General features: G+C 35.2%; 1 long non-coding RNA gene across 1 annotated transcript; it reads left to right on the forward strand.

The window, feature by feature from the left end:
• Positions 1-318: 318 nt before the first annotated feature.
• LOC125176748 (uncharacterized) lies at positions 319-10,152 on the forward strand. Its single transcript, XR_007156378.1, has 5 exons — positions 319-399; positions 3,014-3,065; positions 8,515-8,711; positions 9,860-9,931; positions 10,081-10,152. It is a non-coding gene; the product is annotated as an uncharacterized LOC125176748 (long non-coding RNA).
• Positions 10,153-10,684: the final 532 nt, after the last annotated feature.

Consider the following 10,684-nt stretch of genomic DNA (forward strand, 5'->3'; position numbering starts at 1 on the left):
CTATTTTCTTACCACAAATTTCACAGAGGAAAGTCTGCTATTATTTTTAGTGGGTTTTGTGATTTCGACTAACATACACCAATAATTCATAGTTAGCTGCTTTTTGGTTAGATAAATTATGAAAATTGAGTTTTCTGAGCTATAGTCCTATCCATCCCTGATGGCTCAGTACCCCTAATCTCATTCTTATTTTTCATAACAACTCCCAGACCCTTGACCTATCCAGCCAACTTCCCTAAACCATCTTCTCATCCATCTCATTGTAGAACCAGTCATTTCAACATGAAATTGGACCCAATTTTCTCATGCCAAATACATTTTATCATATCACATTCTAAGCCCAGTCTCAGGAAGTAAGCACTATCAATTACATCTTCGTGGAAAAAGGAAACAAAGCAGGTATTTGGGATTTTTACAAACTCGCGCTTTTGTATTTCATGTGGACATTTGCCTCTCATTTAAAAGTGTACTTCATGTTGACTCTTAGTACATTCTCCATGGGGTTATTGCAATCTTTCTGTACCCTCAAAAGCCAAATTTTATTCCAAATCATTTAATAATCAATCTTATTTTCTGCTTCCCAAGACTGAAATCCCCGAGTGTCTAACATCTATCTCTCAATCCTGATACTCTCTCAAAGTACTGAACAATACTTTTCCTTCTGAACTATCCAGGCATCCCATCAGTTTTGTGTGCATATCACTACCTGCCCTTGAGTGAAATTGTTCTCCAGAAGGTCACCAACCACTATGTGCCAGTTCCAATCACATTCTCTTTGCTTAGTTCAGCATCTGACACCATGGGATAGCTACTTTTTGGAATAGTTGTGGGTTTCTTCAATTTCAGATTTCTTTATGAGCTCCTACCCAGTTATTTTATATTTGCTTCCCCCCCCACGCTTTTACTATAAATTTTGAAAAAAATTATTTTGACCTGTAAAATTCAATTGCTTGGTTTTGAATCTTTATCATTTTTTGAGCTTTATTATTTTAAGCAGTTTACTTCACTTTACTGCTTTAATGTTTTTATCTGTAAAATCATGGTGATATTGGTTCTTTTTCATATGGTTGCCTTACGAATTAAATAAGTTAATATATATAAAATGAGTAGAATGATGCCTGACAGTAAGTTGTAGATGAATGTCAATTAGTCCTATAATCTTTCTGCAGTCATTCTTTTGGACAGTTTATCTACCCTCACTTCATCAACCATCTCCATATAGCCATCTCACATCCGTGTGCATTGCTAACTCAGTTTCTCAGTATCACCACTAGTGACGTTTAAAACTAGACATTTATTAATGTACAGCTGTCCTGTACATTACAGCTGTCCTGTACATTGCAGCACGGTTAGCAGGATCTTTAGCCTTTACCTACAAGAAGCCAGTATCAACGTTGGTTGTAAACCAAAAAATTGCCCCCAGATATTGCCAAATATCCTCTGGGGGTCAAAATCACCCTGCTGTGAGAACCACTGTTATAATCCCTTTCTGTATGAGGTTATCGTTATATGGATGTCTCTTTGGTGCTTCAGTATATGTCCAAAGGTGAGTTTAGCATATTTTGCTAGACAAGTAGTACATATTATCTTACCTAAATAAGATAGAAAATACATAATAATTTTTACTTTTCTCTCCCTTGCTCTCTACTAGTCAGTCTAGTAAATTGTGTTAAATATGTAATCCTAATATTTTCACCATTTAACCCGTATGTAATCCCACTCAAATTACCAGATTCGGTCCCTCATTCTTTCCAAAGAGTTCTGCTGACACCCACTCAGCGGTAGATATACTTACTCTAGCGAAAAGACAAAGATCGAGTCATCACAGACCTTATGTTCTCGTGGAGGAAATAAGTAATAAACAAGCAAACTGATAAATAAATGGTGTGCATGTGAGTAGTAATATACGCCACAAAGGAAATAAAGAAGGGTAAGGGGAGGGAAGATAATTGAAAAATGGTGTATTCATTAGGGTATTAGTAAGGGCAGCTTGGAGAAGGTGGCATTCCAGCTCCTCCTGTGAAGAGCCTAACTGTACAAAAATTGGGGGGTGGCAGCAGCAGAAATAAATGCCTTGGGGTGGCAATGAACTTGGCATTTACACGACAGCGCAGCAAGTTCAGGGTGTTGGCAATTATTCAATGTATGGGGCATCGGTCCAGGTTGGATTTAAAAGGAAAGACAGGAACCAGATTCTAAAATAAATACACCAGCCAAAATTCCTTCATGTTGCAAAAAATGCAAAGAGGATGAGACGGATCTAAGCTGATGAAATTTTACTAAGTCACTTGATTTCTCTGACTTTCATATTTTTAACTATTTTGAGTTTTTAGCTGACTGTAAAACTTAATTATGCATTGTGTTGGGAATTGTGTATAACATATGAATATATTTAAGCAAATATATTCATGTATTTTATAAAAATTCTCCATTTTAGAAGTTATACTCAACTTCTAGTTTAGAAGAAAGCCAACATTCATGTTAAGTTCATCAAATTTAGACAATTCTGTAAATAAATACACATCCTAAGATATTTCAAAAGCTTTTGAAAGGCATAATATTTTCATATAATTATGACAGCATTAAAATTCTCCATGAAAAACATGTGAGTTTTAGTCTAATGCTATTGAATTAGCTTTAAAAATTCAAGGTATGAGGCCAGAGAAATGATTGCAACACAGCAATTACACATGGCACTTAAGTTCCGTAAATGCTTTATCGTGTAACATACTTTTGAAAATCAGTATGGTCCAAAAAATTAGCTCTGAATGCTAGCGGTGCCCGAAACAATGGCTAAAATTAAGGGTGTGCCAATGTCTTGCCTTCGACACTATTTTGTGTTTCCTCCAAACTCTCCTTTCCCCTGCTTTAAGAGTTTATGATCCAAACACTCAAACCACCTTTGGGTAAAAATACAATTAAAAAAAAAAAACCTGCTTGGGATCAATTTTGTTAAATCTTTATTTCTTTGTCTTTGTTCCATAGTTATTCTTTTGTTGTCTTTGCTTTTTAGACTTGAGATATAATCGAAGAGTAGCGTGTGCTCGATTTCTACAGATGAAGGGGTGAGTTAAGGACATAGTGGCAGACCTAATTTAGAATTCTCCTACTTTTGTATACTTAAGTCAAATCCTTAACTGAATTCTAACACAGAGTTTGTTATTTACAGATGCCCTCATTAGCCTCTCTCTCGCTGTGGAGACAGATACCTTCTTTGCTTCTATTAGTTCTCACCAGATTAAATTACTTGCATCAAGGCACTATTACACTTCCACTGGAGCTAGTGCTGTGTAGCAAAACAACACCGGTAGGGAGTGAATGGTTATCAAGAGAAAGTTTACTTTCAGTGTTAAGAATTAATTTAGCTGAATTGGTGCAGTGAAAGTGGTAAACACAATCCCCTCACTGGTGTTTGTCAGGGTGTGTTATATCACCCTGGATTGCTTTGTCAATAATCTGCCTGGCCTGCAAGCTAAAAATCTAAGATTGCTCGGATGACTGACAGGCTGGAGATAGCTGATAATTCTAAGGAATTGGAGGTGTAAAATCTTCAAGGACCATGTCTACAGTATAAATGCCAGGGTATCTCCACATCACTCTGTACTTACAAAGGCAACAGCATTGTTAATGGCAGCCTGTCTGTCCATCAAGTTTGCTACCGGCGGATTTATCCCTTTTTCACTCCTTATCTTTCTTTGCTGTGTTTATTTCGAAACCAGCTGCAGAATAAATTGCCTCTTGTCTTCACCTCCTACACTGAGTACAATGATATGTTCTGTAAAGCTTAAAATCATGGTGTTTTTCAAGCACTCCTTTTTCAGAACACTGACTTCTAATTTTGTTTGTTTATGAATATGTATTTTTTTTTCCTCCTATGGAGGTTTTCAGCAGAACACTAAAAATGACTCTTATTTACTTGATGAGTGCTCAGGCTCCAGATAAAGGTGTATATGTGATATTTCATAGAAAAGAAACAAATAGAATTGAGATAACCATTTTGTTACTGTCGTGAATAATTCATTAGATCTGCTTTAATCAAATCATTAAAATTAGTAAACAGTGGAATAATTTGGAAATATAAAGTATACAAATAGAACTTGATATATAAATAGAAATATATTTCTATGAAACAGTTTTCAGAACTTAATCAAGTGTAAAGTATCCACCCTTGATGCACATCTACCCATTTGCACTTTTCCAACTTAGGACTGAGAGGGAAGAACAGGATTGTGGTTGGGAAGATATAAAGATTGAAATTAGAGTTTACGTAAAATGCCCAACTTCTGCTTTTATCCAAACCTTCCTGTTTTGCTGGTAGCCAATCACTTTGGGAACATTTGATTAATCTTACTAAAGGTGATTATACATATACTTTATGAACAACTTCTCTCCCAAAGATATACAGGTATACCTTATCCAAAAGAAACGTAAAAGAACATGAGCAATCAATCATCAAAACCAAACAATGCCCATAAAATATGTATGCAAAATACATATACACAAAATATGGCACATGTATAAAGCTTTTTAATATGGATAAAATAAAAACAATGTAAGTGTTCATTAACACTAGAATGGATAAATTGTGCCATCTCTCTCTATATATACATATATAGATAGATAGACGATAGATACAGATATAGATATAGGTATATAGATACAGATAGATATAGGTTTTTTTTTTAGTCCAATGAAATAGTATGTAACAATGAAAGTCAAGAAAATACAGCTATGCATAACACATAGCCAAAGCTCACAAACAATTATGAGCCAAAGAAACGGGGCATACATTCAACGATTCACTCCAAGTTCAAACCTAGTCATAACTAATGAACTAGAAGTGACCACAGGGACATGGGCTGGGCATGAAGCAATCTCAGGAATTCTGATAATATACTGTTTCTTCAGATGGGTGCTGGTTACATGTTGGGTTTGTTTGTTGGGTTAAAACTCATCGAGATGTACACTTATTATGTGTGAACTTTTCTGTGTCTATATTAATAGTTCACAAAGTTTAACATTTAAAAAGTGTCCCTATCTTCAGTCAGCGCTTGCAACTACTTATTAAGTTGTAATTATCAGGCATGTCCCCTATTCTCTCTAAAAGTTCTTTGCAGAGGGAGATACAAGTAAGAAAAAAGGGAAAGTGGACTTTGGTCTGAGTAACAAAGAGTTCTCTACTAATCCACTGACATTTAGCCACACACACATACACACTCATCTGTGTATATTTAAGTCAACTTGTAGCCTCCTAAATTGGTAAGTAATGAAGCAAATATTTATCAGTCATTATTTTGCAACATAAAAAATTCTTGAATTCTGCTAATTATTTCACAGGCAATAGGCAGTCATTTTTACTCGGGCTGGTTATTATATGCACCATCAGAAATAACATTCATTCATTTATTCATTCATTCCCCAAATCTTTTTGAGAAATGTTATACTAGGGCCAAGAATGTGAAAGTAAGATGCAGACTCCTTGCCTTTCCATGGAATGATTTTTTTTTTAAATAAACCTGTCAGCTGTTTATTACCTATCAGCATTTTAAGTGCTATTTCAGGATGTCCCATTGCTTGACTAAAGAAGATGACCAATGGTTTATTTCCATTTTTAAAGTATGATCATTATGACATAAATTATGTAGCTTGGGCTGCTATAATAAAACTCCACTTGTAGAGGTGGGAAGCCCAAGATTAAGCTGCTTGCTGATTCGGTTTCTGGTGAGAGCCTTGTTCCTGGCTTGAAGATGACCAAATTCTCACTGTAACCTCACACAGCTGAGAAAGATTTGTCTCGTTTCTGGTCTTTTCTTCTAAGAGCACTAATCCCACTATGAGGACCTCACTCTCATGACCTCAACTATACTCATGTACCACAAAGGCCCCATCCCAAAATACTACTATATTGGAGTTAGGGCTTCAACATAAGAATTGGAGGGAGGGATACAGACATTCAGTTCATAAAAGAGGCAATTATTTGGTGACGACATATTTTAAAAGAACTGTCTTTGCCCCTATGAGCTTCTGGACATTATGTCATTGCCCTCCCTCCTTCCTCGCCTTCTTGTCTTTAACAATGACATTAAAAAATAGTAAAGAATGTATTTTCTAATTCTAATTCATTTTATACCTGTGACAGTAATTAAGCGGGCAAATTCATTACTATCATTACCACTAGACTTTTCTCATTACCACTGCTTTGATATAAAGTAAATGAACAATTACAATAGAAATCCATTATCAAAATTGTCTTGTATGTAAAAAATGATTTTATTCTTCAAAATGATATCCTCTCAAACAATCAGATTAACTGGAAGATGTAGTTTCTAGACTTTAAAATTTGAACTTAACTTTTAGTTAATATTTTGAGTGTAAAAACCAAGGTATCATTACAGATCTGTTGTTTTCAAAGTTTTAATAATTATTTTTAACATAAAAATATTTTATGAATATTTACCCTATTTAATCTTGAACAAACATTTTTTTTTTCTGGTAGAGTTATTTTTATTTAAAACAACATAGAATTAGATTCACCTATGACTCATTTCAGTTGTGTTAACAATTCTACCTCACCATTAAACCAACCATACTCACTCAATATATTTAATTCCTTAAATAATGTTTCACTGTATTTCATCGATGCCAAACTAAAAAACAAGTCTGGGACGTTTGGATTACATAGCTTTAAACATCCAACTGTTGGAAGATGAAAACTATGATGTGCATCTAGCTGTGTACTTTTGGAGCTGTTGCAGTAAAATCAGAATAGATATGAAGCAAACCTTTTAATCACACAAGCTTACTATATTTTTTTTATCTCAATGGTTTCAGAATTAATACTATAGCATGTTTGTCTACAGACTGAACACTGAAGATAATGATTTTTTTCTTCTCTTGGACTTTGAGCAAGTTGTAGAGTATCATGGGAAGGTGCATCATCATGAAATGACAATAGCAATAATCTCAAAACAGTGGCCCAGGAAGACACAACCAGTAGGATGTAGGTGGCATTCTAAAAAAAAAAAATCCAAATTGTTATCTCCAATATTCCTATGAATGCTAGCAGATAATAATGGCTGGTAAGACTTAATAAAGGATATAGAAGAGCATTCCAGGTGAGAGAACCTGATATACATCCATATGGAGATGATAGAGGTGTCCAAAGAACTTTGATTAGACCAGCTGGGCAAACAAACAGACCTAACTTAAAAGAGAGTAAAAGAAAAGGAAGGACAGGTAAGGAGAGAGATAGTTTTAGAATAAATTTGGCCAGAGAGAAACTATTGAAAATATCTCACTGTAAAAGTGACTTAAAAATGGTATTTTTTAGGTGTTCATCTAAAGGCATTCAACAAAGATAATGAACCTTCAGGAGAAGACATGAGCAGAGGAAGACTTTTAAGTAGCTATTGCTATATCTCAGACTAAAGTTGACCTACAGAGCCTGAGCAATGTCCATGTTAGTTGAATAAAAGACCAGAGGAAATTTAAAAACAGTTGACTCAATTGAAGGGTAAATTTTGTTGATTTGTATCAGGAATAGTTTTTTTAAAAATACATCTTGTAAGGGGCGCCTGGGTGGCTCTGTCAGTTAAGCGGCCAACTTCGGCTCAGGTCATGATCTCACGGTTTGTGGGTTCAAGCCCTGCATCGGGCTCTGTGCTGACAGCTCAGAGCCTGGAGCCTGTTTCAGATTCTGTGTATCCCTCTCTCTCTGCCCCTCCCCTACTCACACTTTGTCTCCCTCTGTCTCAAAAATAAATAAACATTAAAAAAATACATGTTGTAAGAACTAGGCAAAGTAATGTACACCATTATGGATATCACATATAATATAATATATGGGAAATATTGAACTTTTTGTATTCTATTATGTAGAAAATTTGCCAGCATACTATCTTTATGGTTTAGGATTCACATAATATTTTAACCATATATAACTATTTCATAATAATGTAAAAAGTCTTCACATGGATAGACTCTATGATGAATACCAGTAAACCTATATAGCCAAATCTGCCCTATAACAAATTGCGGCGCAGTGACCTTAAGCAAGAATGCCTCTTTAGGACTAATTTCTTAATCTGTAAATTGGTGACAAAAATGGTATTTACCTCTAGGGTTGTATCAGTTATTACTATGCAGCTGTGAAGGTCAACTGGCATTTTTAACATGGTACCTGGAAATCTGCTTCTCCAAAGAGCTATCTTATACTTAAAAGCAGTTGATAATCTTGCCAATTGTTTTACTACAAACATGAGCCATCAATCTTTCCATCTTCCAATAGTGGTTTCCCCACTGCATTCTCAACCCCCAATAACAATGTCCTTTTTCCTTCCCAGCCATTACTCTACCCCGTTCTAAAGCAAATGTTACATGATTTAGGTTTCTGAAGGGGCCCACCCATTTCCTCAAAACTTAGGGTCTTGAAACAAAAGGAGGTTACTGTTTTTCACAGTTCCTAGATTAAATCCCAGTGGTATTGCCTGTGCTTACTCATTACACTTCTTTCAGATGGTGAATTGGACGGGGGCTGGACTCAGCTAGGCTGGCTGGGCTTTACTCTCCTTGAGGGTCTTTCATCTTTAAGACGATTGGACCAGGCTTCTTCACTTTGTGATAATAGCAGCAGTCCAAGAGGGCAAGCTCCAAAGTCCAAGCACTTTTCAAGCCTCCATCTCCAACCCCTATACTAATGTCACACTGTTCAAGTAAGTTGCACTGCCAAAGCTAGAGCCAGTACTAGAAGGGACTACAAAAGAGAATGTTATGTTTTATTGGCAGGCATTACTATACCAAAATACCTCAGTGGCCTACTGCAAGGATAAAATAATGCATAGGAAATACTAGCATATGCCTAATAAATAGTAGGTGCTAAATAGATGTTAACTACTATTAAAACCTTAGTAATGGTTTCCATAATTGTGTATTTTTTAACTGTCAATCTTACCAAAGAGCTACTTTACTTTTTCTTTATAAACTTGACCTAACAGTTTTCCTATGGATTACTTCTGTTCTTAAGCCAACACCTGTTTTGACGCAAGACTTGGTATTTGGATTCAGCTCCTAAAGTTAATTCCAGTTTTGAAATATATCAATAAAAATTAGATATTTTATTGAAGATTCCTTAGGGCAACAGACAAGACAGTTTACACTATACATCACATCACAGAAACTTAATTAAATTTCCCTTAAAATTTCCTCTTCTCCCCCAAATTCTTCTGTCCTATCATCTGCTTTATCTCCTCTCTAATAAGCCTCCAAATCCTTTCCCTTTGCCTCCACACTTCAGCTCCCATCCTCATCAAGTATCTATTACTCAGGTAGACAAAAGTCAGATGGGTAGCCTTAATTAACATCCTATCTTTTTCTTTCCCAGTATGCCTCCAACCATATATCTCTAACCTATTCAAGGAGAATAGGGAAAAATTTCAGACGTTCAAGTCAAATATTATTTAAAATAAAGAAAAACTACTTTAAACAAAAATATTAAGAATTAGGCTAATGTAATGCATGGCTGATGCTCAGGATATAGAGACAAACAAGGTAGTTTCACCAAAATTATTACCTTTCATGTCTGACCCTAAACAAAGCCCTAAGATAAATGGGCCAACACACACATATTCAAGGTGCATCAGGAACACAAAGTAGGAAGCATTTGGAAATGTCAGCAACATGAGCTCTTACTCTAAAAAGACTCAGCATCGTGTATTGGTAGTGACATGCACAGTGCTTTCTTGAAACTCTACTTATTAAGAGTGTTTTCTTCAGTGTCTCTCTTTCTCACTCTCTATGTGACCTTGAACTAATTGTCTCTGTTGTATACTAACTGCAGACCCTCCTTTAATCCCTGACACAGAATCAAGCTCACAGTTTCTACTCTCAACACCTGCTATTACCCTTTCCTTCAAATAGGCCATTTATCCTGACAGTAAGTAAACCTTTCTGGGAAGTATTCCTTGTGGAACTGTAGTTTGTCTTTCAGATTATCTGAAAGATCAAATTTCAAGTTCTTCTTTGATACTAAACATAGGTCTTTTCTTTCTATGAAAAAGCTTAGAATGTACCTTTTTATTTCAGGTGGGAAACACCCTGGAGGGATGACAGTAAGCAACATTTAAATTTATATATAGAAAATGCTTTGAAAACCTCTATCTTTTCATATCAAGTCTGATATAAAGGATAATATTGCTCAAGAAATGTTACAAAATGGTCTTTATGTGCTTCTAAGTGAGAAAGACATTGGCTACTAGAATAAATAAAACCTTGGTCATTCAAATCCTTGTTTTATTTTTTTTTTGCTGTTTTTAAGAAAAAAAATAATAGACAAACTTTACCAGCTGAGTAAGTTTTTGTTTCGCTTTTTTGTTTGTTTGTTTTGTTTTATGTGAAGTACTATGAGTTCTAGGCAAAATAATCACCATCAGTTTGAGGAAGGAGAGATTTTTGTAAAATATATGTAATGGAGTTCCAGATATTAGATGGATTTGAAGTGACACAAAAAGCTATTAACAAAACTGTTTTTTTTGTTGAAGACATTCAATAACTAGATTGTCTATAACAGGATTATCTTGTGAGATAAACCCTACATTTGGACTATGGTAAAATAGCATGTTTGATAAACTATAGAGGCAAGAGTGTGAGCAGATTGATGTAGAAGGTCAAAATAGAATGTTCTTCTATA

The sequence above is a fragment of the Prionailurus viverrinus genome, chromosome A1 (assembly GCF_022837055.1).
Source record: "Prionailurus viverrinus isolate Anna chromosome A1, UM_Priviv_1.0, whole genome shotgun sequence".
Lineage (NCBI taxonomy): Eukaryota > Metazoa > Chordata > Mammalia > Carnivora > Felidae > Prionailurus > Prionailurus viverrinus.